The following is an 18,084-nucleotide window of genomic DNA, read 5'->3' on the forward strand; positions in this document are numbered from 1 at the left end:
GTACTATCAGTATCATAGCTCCTATTAGTCCGATTAGATTCTATTTCTCTCTTCATTAGCTGATGAGTCTTATGGTAATCAGAAGGGGCAATATACACAGGGGGATAAAGAAAGGACAAATAACACCATCCTGCCCATCCTCGTTGAAGCCAAATATAAGCATTTTCCCCACACACAAAATATACATTAGGGGGAGGGATCATCAGGGGAGTACTGTCGGTCTGCAATGTATAGCTGTAATTGCAGGTACTACTCCCTACCTTAATGTGACCTCGCCCCCTAATACAAAACAGAGTGGTGGAATTTATTATGGGGATTGGCAGGGCTCTATTATTTGTAACATTGCGTTCCTTAAAATGCTGAAAATACAAAGTAGAAATAAAAAGTTCAAAATCCTGCATCTCTTCCTGCAACCAGGTATCATTTTTGGAATCAGTATATACATTCATACAGGCGTTTGGATCTAAGGAACCCTGACCTTCATCCCCTTCAGCATCGAATCCTTGGTGTCGCTCTATATATTTTAAAATGGCTTCATAATCCCTTTCAGAATATATTTTGGGATTTGCAACATAGTGTGAATACATCAACGATAACAATTGCCACCATGCTTCACAACTAGCTAAATACGACAAAGGGAGAGAGATGAATAACTCATGTTGATGCATGACTGACAGTAACAAACCACAAACCCAGCAGTTCGTTTTGTTTGTGGTACTGTGGGTCTGATGCAACATTTCAATAAAAACATTCTTTGAATAGGTTTCCCTATGCCTAGCCTTATGTGGAGGCAGAGAATAAAAGAGGTGTTCCTCTGGGGCAGGAGTAGTTTTCAACAATTTCTGCACTGGATGCTGAAATTCCAAGTATACAAACACACACATCATTATTACAGTAATTATGACAATAAAAGCAACGGAAGCCGCCTTCACTCTGGTGGGCCGTCCGGAAAACAGTTGCATATTATGAACGTGGCGCCGAGGGGCGAGTGGTCGTTCATCTTCCATCATAAATCGATCAAAGGGAAAAATATTCTCTAAAAGTCCAAATCTATCTCGGTCCCTTGCTAAAAGTCCAAAACTAATCTTTGTATCCACAAAGCACGCGCACCACCAGATGGTTTCTTCTTCCCACTAAGGGATCTTCTCCCTGTGTCCGTTTTTTTTTACAGCCTCACAGGCAGACCCTTATCTCTCATCCAAGGAAAACAAACTTCTAGATTCTAAAAGCACGATCGCGGCCCTCAACTCAGTCTTTCTTTCTGAACAGAGCCTTATTACACAATGTTCCAAGTTCTCTGCGAGTTCAGTCCAGTGTCTTGCTCAGCACCCCAATCACTCTACCCGATGTTTTTTATCATAAAGTCTTGATCTAATTTCTTCCATTAGAGAGTGAGGTACCACGCTGTTTTCGGGGCCGCAGATCGTACCGACAACGGCCAGGTTGCTCCTGGTCAGAAAACAATTCAGTGGCATGGGTCACAAACTCGGTCACCTCCTGTGATGCCTCGGGACTGGCAGTCGCTTCTGATTGAGCTATCTCACCTTCCCCTTCAGGCAACACTTTACTTGATTGCCCTTTTTCCTGAGCATCTGAAAAGGGCACAAAGCTTCGGATCAACTCCCCTTCCTGACTCGGCACTCCGTCTTTGTTCTGCCGGTCAGAAGGCAGGGGCAGCGGGAGGTGCTTGACGTGGCTCACGTGTATCCAGTGTTTATGACCGTGCACCTTCACCGCCGTCCTCGTGACCAGGATTCTTTGATAGGGCTCGGACCATCTGGGCTCCAAACTCGATGTCTGTTGATAATTCTTCACCAGTATCCACTGGCCGGGCTCCAAACGATGTCCAGGATCCTCCGGTAGTGGCTGCAATGTGTCCGATACCTGTTGATGAATAGAACGCAGATCTTTAGTCAAAGCATAAAGCTAATCTGTCATCAACGGGTAATCAATATCCCTAAAAGTTCTTGGCCTAGGGACTCCCCACACATTTGCGGGACGGACAAATATCACCTCGTACGGAGACAGGCCGGTTCTAGAATGAGGAGTCGTTCTAAGAGACAGTAAGGCTAATGGAAGGGCATCGGGCCACTTCAATCTAGTGTCTGCACAGATTTTGGCCATCTTGAGCTTCAGAATACCATTATATTTTTCGACCAGGCCCGCTGATTGTGGTTGTCTAGTAGCATGGAACATTTGCCTTATTTTCAATCCATCACTAACACTTTGTTCAAGTAAGGCATTAACATGGGGCCCGTTGTCCGACCACATAATTCGGGGCAAACAATATCTAGGAAAAAATTCCTTGATTAGGACCTTGGCAGTGGCAATTGCAGTGGCATCTTTGGTAGGGTAGGCCTCGACCCATTTACTGAAAGCACATACCACCACCAATACATACTTTAAATTATTCACACGTTCCATTTGTATATAATCTATCTGTATGACTTCAAAAGGCAAGGATGGCGGGCAAAATTGCCACTCAGAACAGATTCTCTACCTCCAGGGTTATGTCGTAAACACACCGGGCAATATTTAATAATGTGAGCTGCTATTTTGGAAATGTTGGGGTTATTCCATACAGGGTCTAATACTACGCTATTTCCTTTAGCGCTGACATGGGCCGGGCCATGCGCCATGGTGACTACTGCATATACCAATGCATTAGGGACCAACCATCGCTGCTTCTCAGATCGGTCTATCCAACATCCATTCTCATCTAGTTTCCCAATCTCCTGTTCCCACCTCTGCATCTCTTCAATAGTCGCTTCCTTCTGTAACTCTTTCACACTTTCAATGGTACTATCAAAAAGGGATGTTTCGGTGGTCCATCGGGCAGATGTACTAAGAAACATGGGACTTCCTTTAGCCTGAGCCGTTTCTTTTGCTACTGAATCGGCAAAGGCGTTCCCCTTTCCAGTAGAATCTACAACCTTCTTGTGAGCACTGCATTTAATAATGGCCAACTTCTTTGGTAAGGTTAAAGCAAATAGTAATCGATCAATCAAGGGACCATGTTGAATTTTCTGGTGGGAGTAGTAAAGAAACCCCGCTCCCTCCACAGCCTCCCAAAACTATGGGCAACGCCGAAGGCATACTGGCTGTCTGTAAAAATATTCACCCTCAGACCTTCACTCAATTCACAGGCTCTTAACAAAGCTATTAGTTCAGCTGCTTGGGCAGAGTGGTGTGAAATCCTTGCGGTTTCCACTACTGTCTTCAAAGTGGTAATGGCATATGTAGCTGTTGCAGTGCCATCTGGTAACTTAAAACAAGAGCTATCCACATACAATTCCCCATCTGATTCAAGTAAAGGGGTGTCAGTGAAATCTACACCCCCCTTTATTTCTTCTTCCGTTTTAGATACACAATCATGGACATCAACTCTTTCATCTTTCTCAGGGAGAGGCAATAACGTGGCGGGATTCAAACTGGTGCATCTTTTAATAGTAATATGAGGAGCAAACAATGTCAATTCATATCCTGTCAATCTAGCACTCATCAGGTGCTGGGTTTTAGTTCTATTCAAAAGGATATCCGCAGCATGCGGTACCATGACTGTGAGATCAGTGTTCAGGACTATTCCTTCTGATTGTCGGATGGCCAATGCTACTGCAGCAGTGGCCCTCAAACAGCTTGGGAGGGCTTGTGCAACAGTATCAAATACTGAAGAAAAAAATGCACAGGGTCTCTGTTTTCCCTCAAAAGTCTGTGTTAACACTGATAATGAACAACCTTCCACCTCGTGCACATAAAGTGAAAAAGGCTTTCGGTAATCTGGAGTTCCCAACACAGGTGCAGAACAAAGAGCAGACTTTAAAGATTCAAAGGCTTCTTGACATTCATCCGTCCAGGGCAGGGGTTCATGCACATCTTTGGTTGTCAATTGCAACAAGGGTTTAGAGAGAAGTGAATAGTTAGGAATCCATTGACAACAGTAAGAGGTTATTCCAAGAAAAGCACGAACATCACGTTGAGTACGAGGTACAGACATGTTGGTTATAACAGATATTCGTTCAGGAGTTAATCGCCTCCCCGCTTTCGACAGAAAATGGCCTAAGTAGGTCACTTCCTGTGGACAATATTGAAATTTAGAAAGGGACACTTTATTTCCTTTCTTAGCCAAATGGTGTAACAATTTCACCGTAGCCTCTTTGCATCCCTCTTTAGTATCAGAAACCACTAGAATATCATCTACATACTGAATAATGGTATTTCCGGCTGGCAAAACTAATTCATCAAGAACTGCTTTTAAAGTTTGGCTATAAATACTGGGACTTTCAGTATAGCCTTGGGGAGTGCGTGTAAATCTGAAACTTCAGCCAGCCAATGAGAATCCGAAGATATGCCTGCTATCTGGATGAATCGGGATGCTAAAGAAGGCATTCTTCAGATCTATTACAGAAAAATACTGAGTTGTGGGAGGAATCATAGTCAAAATAGCAGTTATATCAGGTACCACTGGATATTGTGGAACCACTATTTTATTAACCTCTCGAAGGTCAATCACAAAATGATATGTGTTCTTTAATCTGGAGCACCATCAACTGGGGCTTTCTTCAAAATCGGTAAAATCGGGCTATTACAAGTATTCGCCGCTGTTTCTTCCACTACCCCCTTTTGAATAAGGTCGCGAATAATGTTTAACATAGCCCGTTCAGCTTCGGGTGAAATGTTGTACTGTGGAATGCGAGGCAACTGCGCATTAGGTTTCAGGGTAATGGACACGGGGCTATCTTTAACAGACCAACATCAGTGTCTCCTGTTGCCCACAGAGTCTGAGGAATTGTAGAGAATTCAGGGGGAAGACGTTCACTTTTTGCAAAAAATTGAGCATCCGTCAAAGAAGGTTTCTGCATCGTCAAATATACACCATCTGGTGATCAATAAATCCGAGCTTGCAATTTCTTTAGAATATCTAAACCCAAAAGATTCTCACCACAATTTGATGTCAACAGAAAAGGTGACTGTATAGAAATAGGACGTACAGTGAAAGGCAAAGGTTTATTAACGGGGCTTACCGCAGGTATTCCAGAGAATCCTACTGATACATTATTTTCGCCAGACAGAGCAGCCCCTGGGACCATTGTATGAGCAACTGAACTATTCATTGCTCCAGTATCCAATAGGAATTTTCCTGATGCACCCAGCAGTTCCCCTTGTACATAAGGTCCCTCTTGGTCGACTGGTACTGTAATGTGGCCCCCTCTCTGTCCTTGGCTGTCTCATGCATAATTTTGTCCGTCGTACCCGTCCTCCCTGTAATTCTCATTATAGTACTGCCTATTTTGCGGACTAGCAAAATAATTTTTTCGGAATCCTCCTCTTCTCTTTGCATGCTATTTCGATCGATATTTCCCCGGCCCTGTCCTCGTCCCCTACTGGGGCCGTTCCTTGCCAACAACAAAGGACAGTCCACCCTCCAATGCCCCTCCTGAATACAGTACGAGCATTGATTAAGGCCAATATTCAGGGGGACCTCCTCTTCCTCTGCCTGCAGCTATTCCCCTCTGCAAGAACCACGCCCACCTCGTCCTGCATTCTGTCCTCTACTAACTTGGTGCAACAAGACTCTAGTCTTTAAATCTTTTGTCTTCTTTTCAGTCCTTTCCTTGCTTTCATTCTCTCGATGCTAATAATACTGAGCCATACTGAGGATCACGGACGGGGTGGCCGTAGTCCACGTATTCTCAGCTGCCTGGAGGCGAGACATAATCTCTGGTAACAAATTTGTCACAAATCTATTTACAAACAGTCGTATTCCCCCATCTGTGGATAAATCTTGCCCACTAAAATCTATGAATGTTTTCTCAAACTTGGTGAAGAAATCCGACACACTCTCATCCTCCTTCTGTTTACACGCTGCTAACTTATCCCAATCTATTTTCTTAGGAGGGAGGAGGGTCTGCATAAATGCAGTGATTTTATCTGGTACCGCTAAAATTTCATCCCGTGGTTTCTCTCCAGGCTTTTGTTCCTTATCCCAAGTCTTTAGTTGATCCCACGTCCCCCCTAGCTCGGGAGCGTGATCCGTATCATGTATCTGTCTCCAAATATCAACCGGGATCAAAAGGTCAAAAAATAACTCAATGTCTGGTATAGTCATAATAGCGGAATTGGCAGCCTCGGCCAATTCCTTGTAATAAGCTGTGGGATTCTTACGAGGGTCAGGGAGCTGGGCTTGCAATGTAAGGACCTCGCTTTGTTTCCAAGGGGTATAAACCCATTGTTTCTGAAGCCTTGCGTCCACCCTTGCTCTGGTAACATTGCCCCCATTGTCCTTAATTTCAGGTAATTCTGGAAAGAAGAGAGGATGTACCTCTCTCATAGGATTCTGTGTTCCCCAATCAGCACATTTCCGATGCATTCGTTCTCGATACTGTAAGAGAGTCGCTACATTCTGATATACTTCATCAGACTGCAATTGGAATTTGTGGGTTCGATCTCTTATATCCCTCAATATTTGAGGAGCGAACCCTTCCTCAAAACACTGTTCCCATAGCGAAATTAATCGGATCGCCATATTTTCTAAAGCCAGTTGCTGAGCAACGGGTTCAAAATCTTTCATAGTGCTCCAAATGTACTCCATTGTATAAATGGCATTCCGCATCCATTGGGACGCCTGATTGACTATAGCCCTCCTTTCTTCCATACCTAACAAAGATCTAGTAAAGATCCGTTGGTCAATCGAGTCAGACCCAAGACGCTTAGGCGTGGTATCTAAGGTAGCCAAAGCTCGAGGATCTATGGCACTTCGAGCCGGGGGAGAGAGAAATACTGGGTGTAAAGTGGAAAGGACGACTGAGTCTGGTTGTAACGAAATCAAGGGTGAGGTAGTTGGTCGGAGTGAGGGAGGGGGAAGCAGCGCACTCCATACAGACCTGTCAGGCGGGGCCGTAGCCGCTGCTCCCATAGGGTCCTTAATGACCAACTGGGCGATCTATTCGGACCAAGGGCACTGCTGGATATAAACCCTGTGGAGCATAAGGAGGAGGCGGACGAGTTTCTAATAAATCCTCCACCTCATCTCCAGTATCGGGTCTGAGGTTCCGTGACGATTTGAACCTGTGTTTTCAATATTGTCGGAAATACATAATATTAGTATCAGCGAACCGCAAATGATCCATTTAGCATATCCTGGTGTTTTCGCTACGCTACGAGCAAGAGTACTCCTGTTACAAACATATTTCCGATCTACCCATGGCATCCATCTTAGATCATGGCAGCCATTTTGTGTTTCTTGCCCTCACATACGCAATAACCTCTGATCACTTCATTTCAATTAAGGACACGTGGCCTTAGCCGACGATTCACCTCTTTAGTGACACGTGCACCTTAGAACAGAACACGCTGTAGCTGCATGACTCGACAAAGGCTGCCTCCTCTGCCCGAGGCTAGTCCTGCTATACTGGTTCTTGTGGTCGTTGGCCTGATCATGATTAGGCGGCCGAAGCTGGTAGCCTTGCCCATTTACAACCCACAAACATCCCTTATCCTGCTTTTCTATCTTCTGCACCTGGCTCTGCTCCTTTCCTTCTGGGCCTTTATTAGGGGGAGGTAACGAACTTTACGATGAGGCGGTCCAGGTCTTGAATGAAAACTTGACATGAGATTATGATGGAAAAGTGGGAACCCCTCGTTCGTAATGTTTTGACATGAGATATTATCGACGATTCCTGTGCAACACCAAATATTTATTGTTTAGGACACAAAGGTTTGGGAATGTACTAACATGTGAAGAATTTGCCTGAAGCCCAATTTTTAGTATATAAGGAGCAACCCTCTTTGTACAAATCGAACAGGCTCCTAGACACTGCCCATGCATAGTTTCTGTGACTTCTGTGTCCCTGCAGTAATAAACCTTGGTCTTTGACGCCACCATCGAGAAGCCCGTGTTTCTGTTTATTTGTGCACCAAGACAGGTGGAACTCCGGGGTCTTCGGGTGTTGTTCCCTGACACCTCTGGACGGAACCAAAAAGTCCAGAACTCCAATTGGCGCCCAACGTTGGGCGACGTCATTCGGTACCGGTCCAAAAGCCTGAAGAGTTCGAGAAGCTTCGTGTGAAGATTCCTGAGGGAGGCGCCCCACTTCATCGATCCCGGCATATCGCAAAAGTGGCCCGAAGTTCTCTTCCACGAGGGTTCCCATTCGGACGGCTGCAGTGGGCCGTTGCCTTGACCGTCGCCCTGTCTTGGACCCGAGGTGCAGTCCTTAGTACGGCGAAACGTGACGGGTTTCTCCTTGGTGACGTCTTCAGTACCTCAGTTAAGTATTTAGTGGTTGCTCTTTGGTTACTTCGTGAGGATTGTTAAAATCCTTTTTGGTTCTTGGTTTGGTTTGGTTTCGTAAGATTATCACTGGTTGTTCTGGTTACGATAATCTATTTGGTTTAGTTTGGGTATCGATACATCAGTTCGCTTTCGGTAGGCCTAAGTTCTTGGTTCAAGTGCACATATCTGTTTCTTGTTTTGTTTGTTTTGTGTCCTGGATTACAAAATGGTAAGTCGGAAAAATTGTATGTTGTCTTGTTTTGGTTGCAACAGTGATTCACGATTGGAGGACTCATGTCTGGTTCCTCCGATTGGGACTCCTCTATATGACTTGTATTGTAAGTGTGGTGTGGGTCCTATATCTTATAATGAGGTGTGGGTCCGCTATACGAAAAAGGATGGTGTCCTTAGTTGGCCACTGCATGGTAGTTTTGAACCCGAAATCCTTGATAATTTGGAAGCGAAATTGTTTAGGAAGAAAGCCCGGCTGGCAATGTTTGATTCTTTCCGTTACTGGCGAAAAGAATCCAAACAGAGAGAAATTAAAAGATTGAAGAAAGAACAAAAAGAGCAAGAGTTGACTCTAGAACAGGCTGTTAAGCAGCTGCAAGTCAACGAGTCTGAGAAGGCCGTAGAGGTGGCCATTAGAGAACATAATTTAGCGATTGACAAATGCTATCCTGCCTTGCCATCGAAAACAACTAAGATACTGGAGGACCCCGAAAACGATCCTCTGTTGTCTTATCTGTTACAGTCACCTCCACCGTATGCACAAGGTGCTCCGCCTGTACCGAATGTTCAATTGCTGGTTGCTGGACAACCTGGTATTCCTGCTCCTGCCCCTCAGAATCAAGCTCCTGTACCTCCTATAATTAATGTGAATATTCCTTCGGCACCTCCACTCCCTGGGTTGCCGGCTTCTTTGCCTATACCTGTGTCGCTTACACCTCCTGTTTCACAAGCTGTCTTACCCGATACTCCTACTGTCCCGCTATCTATTCCTACTGCTTCTGTGTTCTCTGCATCTGCTAGTATTATGACTCCGCTTACTGTTCGTCGAAGAATCACTGATTCCGTCTCTAATATTCTGTCTCCTTTCTATAAAACCTTAATTAAGACTCCTGCCTCTGACTCTGTACAGAGACGCAGTCAGCTTCCAAGTACTGAGGAACGGGGAATCTTGGATTCCACGGCTCTTAGATGAATTTCGAAGAGTAGGAGATATAGTACGAGAGATGTACTAGATACTTTTATGCAGTGGAAGGAACCAACGCAACGATATGTTTTTGACGAGATGTGCTCTCTGTTGCGTGATGAATTAGAAGAAGATGATTCTGAATCGAACCTAGAAGAATTAATTAATGTTCAAAAAGAGTTTGCTGCAGGTATGATAGTGGGTCAAGATATAAAAGAAGCAATGGAACTGATTTTAAGTTTTAGAAATGATCCATCTCTTCGTTCACCGAGGGACTTAGAGAAAAGTAGTACGAAGCGGACTAGCCAATATCCAATGAGAGAGGTTCCTCCAATTTGGCGTGAAGCTGTGCAAGCTAATGTAAACCTTGGTATTGCAGCCGCTCCGGCCCAATTCCAGAGAGTGTGGATACACATTCCTTGGAAGCGAGCCGAAGTTTTGGCAGTAAAACAGGCCTTGCCAGATCCGCGTAAGAATCCTGCTGGATATTATAAGGAGTTAGCACAAACAGTTGAGGCTTGTGTTATGAATCTAGCGGACATCGACATGTTATTTGGGAATGTAGTTCCGCAACCAATTTGGGCTAAAATTCGTAGGGAGAATCATCCAGTTGCCCTAGGTGGTGATTGGGCAGCTATCATCGCAGCAGATGGTCAGCAAATAGGCGGTTCCAAACCCGAACCTCTAATTGCTAATCTTCCAGGTAGGATAATTGACTTAATGAAGACTCTGATGCCAGCATTGCGCGTTAACTGGGACAAGTTGTCTGCATGCAGGCAGAAGAAAGACGAAAGTGTCTCCGACTTCTTCACGAGGTTCGAAGAGACTTTTGTAGATCATAGTGGTCAAGATATGAGCACAGAAGGAGGACAGAGATTATTTGTCGATAAATTTGTACACAACTTGCTACCAGAGCTCTGCAATAAATTGAAAGATTCCGAGAGTGCGTGGGCTGTCTCTACTACTGCGCAAATACTTGCAACTGCACAGTATTATGAAAATAGGGATAAAGAGGAGAAAGAGAAATCAGATAAGAAAACGAAAGATTTAAAAACTAAGGTTCTTTTGCAACAGGCGTATCCGCCTCGCATGAATCAAAATAATACACAGCAAGGATCGTATCAAAGGACAGATTATAGTTCACCAAGGCCACAATATCAATGGAATCAGTGTGCGTACTGTAAGAAAGAGGGTCATTATAAGAATGAGTGTCCAGTCTTAGCGCAAAATAACGCGGCAGCAGCCCAGAGAGGTCGTGGTGGTTTTGTACAGAATTCTAGAGGTCGAGGACGAGGTACTATGCCTCCACAAACGAATGATCGCCCTTCCAATCACTTTGATCAACGAAATGGACAGTCTGCCCAGCAAAATAGATCTCAGCAGTATCATGTTGAAGACTATTGTGAAGTGGATGAGGGATTTCAGCAAAATGGGTACTAGGACAGCCATGGACAGAGAGAGGGAGTAGTATCAGTTCCAGTGGATCAGAGTGGGCCTTATGTCGCAGTAGCAACATCAGGTGTAGTCGAACCGTTTCTGTTGGATACTGGTGCCGCAAAAAGTTCTATCATTCATGCGAAACTCCCTGGCGCACCTTTGTCCGGCTTAACGAATGTTTCTGTAGGTTTTTCAGGCGCCCCTGTTTACAACCCCATATCTGGTCCTTTGTCTATTTCTGTTGGACCGTGTCAATTGAAAGCACCTTTGATTTTGACGACAGGTTGTAATGAAAATCTGCTTGGTTTAGACTTGTTAAAACGCCTATATGCGACATTGTACTGTTCTCCGGAAGGAGTACAGCTTACGTTGGGTAAAAGAATCACCTCTCCGATGTACTTGTCAATGGATGCACTCCCGCCAGAGCTGCGTTCGCTCCCTGATACTCTTTGGGCGACTGGTCCTAATGATGTAGGCCTTTTAGAAATACCACCATATGTAATCACTTTAAAAGCAAAAGTAAAATTTCCACGAATTCCCCAATACAAAATTTCTAGTGAAGGTGAACGTGCACTTTTATTGATCGTACAAGATTTGATTAAGAAAGGTGTGGTTGAAGAAACTAGAGGAAATGTCTGTAACAGTCCTGTATTACCGATTTTGAAACGTACTGACCCTGACAAAACCTCCAGTATATAGATTTGTCATTGATCTTAGAGAGGTTAATAAGATTGTGGTCCCACAGTTCCCTGTGGTTCCAGACATTACTGCCTTGTTAACATTGATTCCTGCAACAGCAACATGGTTTTCAGTCATCGACTTAAAAAATGCCTTTTTCAGCATTCCGATAGCCGAGGAAAGCAGGGATATTTTCGGCTTCTGTCTAGGAGGTCGAAGCTTCAGGTTCAAACGCGCTCCACAAGGCTATTGTGAGAGTCCGTCCATTTACAGTCAGGCATTAAAAAGTCAGTTAGATTCTTTTGTACTTCCTCAAAGTTCTGCCCTAGTGCAGTATGTAGACGATCTTCTAGTGGCTGCCGATGACAAGGAAACTTGCAAAGCAGCTACGATTTCGTTATTGCATCATTTGTCCAATTTGAATCACAAGGTGTCACCTTCGAAATTGCAATACTGCTGCCAAGAAGTGACCTACCTAGGTCATCTCTTGTCAAAGGAGGGAAGGAAGTTGACCCCAGAGAGAATAAAAGCAATTACTCAGATGAGTGTTCCCCGCACTCAGAGAGAAGTACGTGCCTTTCTAGGTATTACCTTTTACTGTAGGCAATGGATCCCAAATTTTTCTCTTTTAGCGAAACCATTGGTAGCTTTGACTGGGAAAAATGTTCCGAGTCCGGTGCCATGGTCTGATGAATGTCAAGAGAGTTTTTCTGAGTTACGAAAAGCATTGTGTTCAGCTCCTGTATTGGGTACACCTGATTACAATGAGAGACAGGGGTGTCCCCACACGAGAACAGTCTAAGACTGAGTTTCACACCTAGTTCTTGGGTTCTAGGGTGAATATTCTATTTTCCAAGAGACATATTTATGAAGCATGCCACTAATATGGCGGGAAAGGTAAAGTTACAACAATTTGTACTCAACTTCTATCCGTGTATGGTAAGAGCAGCTATGTTTACCCACTCTTCTGCTTGCTTATATCCTCAATGATGCCGAATTTATAGAGAAATGACTATTGTACACCCTTGTTCAGGACTACAGTTATTTTTTGTATTTTTAGTACTACCCACCATGAACACAATTTTTAGTTTTTAAACAATAGTATAAACAGGAAACAATGTTAAAAAATATAAAACAGGAAAGTAAAATTTACCACACCGTGAGTTACTCTGTCAAACATTTATTGTATATACACATTTTAAAATCTCATCATTACACAGTATACAATTTTTCAAAAATCAACGTTAAATACATTTGAATAAATACAATTAAAAAAAGAAGAATCACAGGTCGACGCGGCGTTTCGGTTTCTTGGATTTCTACCTTCTTCAGGACAGATTCTACATCAGATTTAAAAGATTTTTTAAAAAAACAGAGTTACTCTAAGTTGTATTGGTGCAGTACATTATGTATTCACAGATTTATGAATAATCATAATCGTGGTAACTAAAACTAATCCTTGGGCATCTCTAGTTGAAAGCAAGCATACATCTTTTAACACAGGGTTTTCATTTGCATGTTAATAATAATCGTTTGACATGCTAAGGGTTTTTTTTAAGTAAAAACATTCTTTATTCTTTCTCACGTTTAGAACATTGAGTTATGCGACATATAAACCATATTATTGCTGCTCATACACTTCGAACAAAACTAATAGTGTTTACCTCTCCCATGAACTTGTAACGTCCAATGCTTATGTAACTTAGAAGAAAGAGCTCCTATTCATACACTCAAGGTTTTTCTCAATTATTGCGTACCTTAGGACAAGTGGATTAAATTCCCCACAGGCCAGTGCTTTCTGTTCAGAACTTTGTTGCCGTCTTATTTATGGGCTTATTAACAATTTCTGTTTGGTGTTTCACCTTAGACAAAATAAATATATGAAAAGGATATTAGCCACTGTATATCTGAAGAGATATACATGTATACAGGTGTCACAATGGACGCGTTAATAGATGGATGTGGGAAGTGGAAGTTGATCCCTAACTACAGATACTGTGTGTAAATATTGATATATACCTTTTATTCACACTTGGTATGCTTGGTCTTTAACTACCAGGAGGAGCCACCGAATTTTTCATATTGGGTTTCTTCAATGACCCTAGGAAACATTTGGTTGTTTAGATTACAGGTTAATATCACTTATTCGAATACAGAATATGACCTCAGGGCATTATTTATTTGTAGCTGAATTATCACTCACCAAAAAATAATTTTGCTTGTTGCAGTCCCTTAGGTGTTCTGATTCTCAATCCCTTTCTGGATATCAGAGTTCGTGGCTATATTTAGAAAATAAAATGTTTCTTGTATCTTACTAAATTTTAGCAATTTTTACATTAGTTGTTATAATCTTGGAATCTATCTTTATAAAAAAACTGTCAAAGTAGTGGTTGTTATTACAAGTGTTTATTCAGAATTTCTACTGGCGACTTAGTTAAATCCTATTTGCATTTTTAAAAGGTTTGGAAGGAGCCCTCTCTCTTGGTAGTCATTACCTTTTGATTAGCAATCGGCCTCACTGCTCCTGAATCCTGATAGTCTATCCCAGCGTCCCTTCGTCGGTCTGCTCCGATCCGTCAGAAGAACTGAGTGTTGGTTTCAGCGCGATGTTCTTATACTACACGCGCGTTAATAGGCTGAGTATACCACCATTGCTGATTGGTTCGTAATGAGCCAATGAGATTGCGGTTACCTAGGTAACCGAATGCTTTCCGCCGGGATGCGGAAACGGCTTTCTATTTGTCTTTGCCTTTGTTTCTAGCCTTCTTTGATAGGCTTGGTTGGTTGCTAGGAGACCTAGCGCATTTCTCGTCACTCCGATCCGGCAGAAGACCTGAATATTGGTTTCAGCGCGGTGTTCCTATCCTACACGCGCGTTGATTGGATTAGTCTTTCCCCATTGCGGATTGGTTCTTCTTGGGCCAATCAGATCGCGGTTACCTAGGTAACCGAATGCTTTCCGCCGAGATGCGGAACCGGCTTTCTGTTTGCCTACCCTTTGTATCTTCATTCCTATCATCCGCTTGGTGGATTGCTATGAAACCTAGCGCGTTTCTAGTCACCTTAACGTTTTAGCTTTTTAAATTTGCGTGGAGGATTGTGTTATTTACTAAGATTCCTTCCGTGGGGGATATTTATGGATATTCCACGAGCGGAGTTTAAACGGAGACAGGTGTGTCCCTCTTCGTGGATGCAAGACTAAACAGAGCCATACATGGATGTGCCTTCCCTTTACTGAAGGCACTCAGGATAATAATTCAAAAAGGTGTATATTTTTGTTACACAATGAAACATTCAATAGGTTCCTATATTGCTTATCTAATAGTACTACTGACTCATCTCATATACTATTTATTTGCCCCTTCCTTACATGTATACTTATCTTTTAAAGAAATGGGAGTGTTATTATTCCCATTACCATGGTGGATAGTAAAGTCATAGGTACACAAGTTTTGTTCAGATCTTGTATATCTATTGCTTATTATCCTTGGATAATTTTCTCCCAATCCTCCTTGGAGTTTAAGCCACACCTGACACTGTTCAGGGTTGACATGAAGAATTGTTCCCTTCTTTTTCTTTTATTGTTCTGATTCCCACCTCTGATGTTCTCACTTACTCTTTCTAGGCCACACCATTTTAAATCCTCAATTTTATGGCCAGCTTCCCTCCAATGCTCCGTCAGGGGGGCTCCAATTTTATTAGTCCTGATGGCTGAGCGGTGTTCATTCAGCCGAAGCCTGAGTTCCCGGGACGTTTCACCTACATATGATTTATTGCAGGGGCATTGAATGAGGTAGATTGCGTTTGTGGTTCTACAATTAATAAAACTCCTAATGTTGATTGTTTTATCATTCACTGTGATCGTGCTGCCTTTAATAATATTAACACAATTAAGTAAAGGGAAGGCACATCCATGTATGGCTCTGTTTAGTCTTGCATCCACGAAGAGGGACACACCTGTCTCCGTTTAAACTCCGCTCGTGGAATATCCATAAATATCCCCCACGGAAGGAATCTTAGTAAATAACACAATCCTCCACGCAAATTTAAAAAGCTAAAACGTTAAGGTGACTAGAAACGCGCTAGGTTTCATAGCAATCCACCAAGCGGATGATGGGAATGAAGATACAAAGGGTAGGCAAACAGAAAGCCGGTTCCGCATCTCGGCGGAAAGCATTCGGTTACCTAGGTAACCGCGATCTGATTGGCCCAAGAAGAACCAATCCGCAATGGGGAAAGACTAATCCAATCAACGGGCGTGTAGGATAGGAACACCGCGCTGAAACCAATATTCAGGTCTTCTGCCGGATCGGAGTGACGAGAAATGCGCTAGGTCTCCTAGCAACCAACCAAGCCTATCAAAGAAGGCTAGAAACAAAGGCAAAGACAAATAGAAAGCCGTTTCCGCATCCCGGCGGAAAGCATTCGGTTACCTAGGTAACCGCAATCTCATTGGCTCATTAAGAACCAATCAGCAATGGTGGTATACTCAGCCTATTAACGCGCGTGTAGTATAAGAACATCGCGCTGAAACCAACACTCAGTTCTTCTGACGGATCGGAGCAGACCGACGAAGGGACGCTGGGATAGACTATCAGGATTCAGGAGCAGTGAGGCCGATTGCTAATCAAAAGGTAATGACTACCAAGAGAGAGGGCTCCTTCCAAACCTTTTAAAAATGCAAATAGGATTTAACTAAGCCTCCAGTAGAAATTCTGAATAAACACTTGTAATAACAACCACTACTTTGACAGTTTTTTTATAAAGATAGATTCCAAGATTATAACAACTAATGTAAAAATTGCTAAAATTTAGTAAGATACAAGAAACATTTTATTTTCTAAATATAGCCACGAACTCTGATATCCAGAAAGGGATTGAGAATCAGAACACCTAAGGGACTGCAACAAGCAAAATTATTTTTTGGTGAGTGATAATTCAGCTACAAATAAATAATGCCCTGAGGTCATATTCTGTATTCGAATAAGTGATATTAACCTGTAATCTAAACAACCAAATGTTTCCTAGGGTCATTGAAGAAACCCAATATGAAAAATTCGGTGGCTCCTCCTGGTAGTTAAAGACCAAGCATACCAAGTGTGAATAAAAGGTATATATCAATATTTACACACAGTATCTGTAGTTAGGGATCAACTTCCACTTCCCACTTCATCTATTAACGCGTCCATTGTGACACCTGTATACATGTATATCTCTTCAGATATACAGTGGCTAATATCCTTTTCATATATTTATTTTGTCTAAGGTGAAACACCAAACAGAAATTGTTAATAAGCTCATAAATAAGACGGCAACAAAGTTCTGAACAGAAAGCACTGGCCTGTGGGGAATTTAATCCACTTGTCCTAAGGTACGCAATAATTGAGAAAAACCTTGAGTGTATGAATAGGAGCTCTTTCTTCTAAGTTACATAAGCATTGGACGTTACAAGTTCATGGGAGAGGTAAACACTATTAGTTTTGTTCGAAGTGTATGAGCAGCAATAATATGGTTTATATGTCGCAAAACTCAATGTTCTAAACGTGAGAAAGAATAAAGAATGTTTTTACTTAAAAAAAACCCTTAGCATGTCAAACGATTATTATTAACATGCAAATGAAAACCCTGTGTTAAAAGATGTATGCTTGCTTTCAACTAGAGATGCCCAAGGATTAGTTTTAGTTACCACGATTATGATTATTCATAAATCTGTGAATACATAATGTACTGCACCAATACAACTTAGAGTAACTCTGTTTTTTTTAAAAATCTTTTAAATCTGATGTAGAATCTGTCCTGAAGAAGGTAGAAATCCAAGAAACCGAAACGCCGCGTCGACCTGTGATTCTTCTTTTTTTAATTGTATTTATTCAAATGTATTTAACGTTGATTTTTGAAAAATTGTATACTGTGTAATGATGAGATTTTAAAATGTGTATATACAATAAATGTTTGACAGAGTAACTCACGGTGTGGTAAATTTTACTTTCCTGTTTTATATTTTTTAACATTGTTTCCTGTTTATACTATTGTTTAAAAACTAAAAATTGTGTTCATGGTGGGTAGTACTAAAAATACAAAAAATAACTGTAGTCCTGAACAAGGGTGTACAATAGTCATTTCTCTATAAATTCGGCATCATTGAGGATATAAGCAAGCAGAAGAGTGGGTAAACATAGCTGCTCTTACCATACACGGATAGAAGTTGAGTACAAATTGTTGTAACTTTACCTTTCCCGCCATATTAGTGGCATGCTTCATAAATATGTCTCTTGGAAAATAGAATATTCACCCTAGAACCCAAGAACTAGGTGTGAAACTCAGTCTTAGACTGTTCTCGTGTGGGGACACCCCTGTCTCTCATTTTTTAAGATTCACTATCCCCCCAGTCCCCTATTAGCCTGTGCGGGGTCCTCCTTTACTTTTTAACTATTATACTCGGCTTGTGAGCTGAGGAGGCTTTGTCTTTATATGCAAATCAGCATAGCGGTATAAAATTGAA

This window comes from Lissotriton vulgaris, chromosome 7 (assembly GCF_964263255.1).
Source record: "Lissotriton vulgaris chromosome 7, aLisVul1.2, whole genome shotgun sequence".
Taxonomy (NCBI): domain Eukaryota; kingdom Metazoa; phylum Chordata; class Amphibia; order Caudata; family Salamandridae; genus Lissotriton; species Lissotriton vulgaris.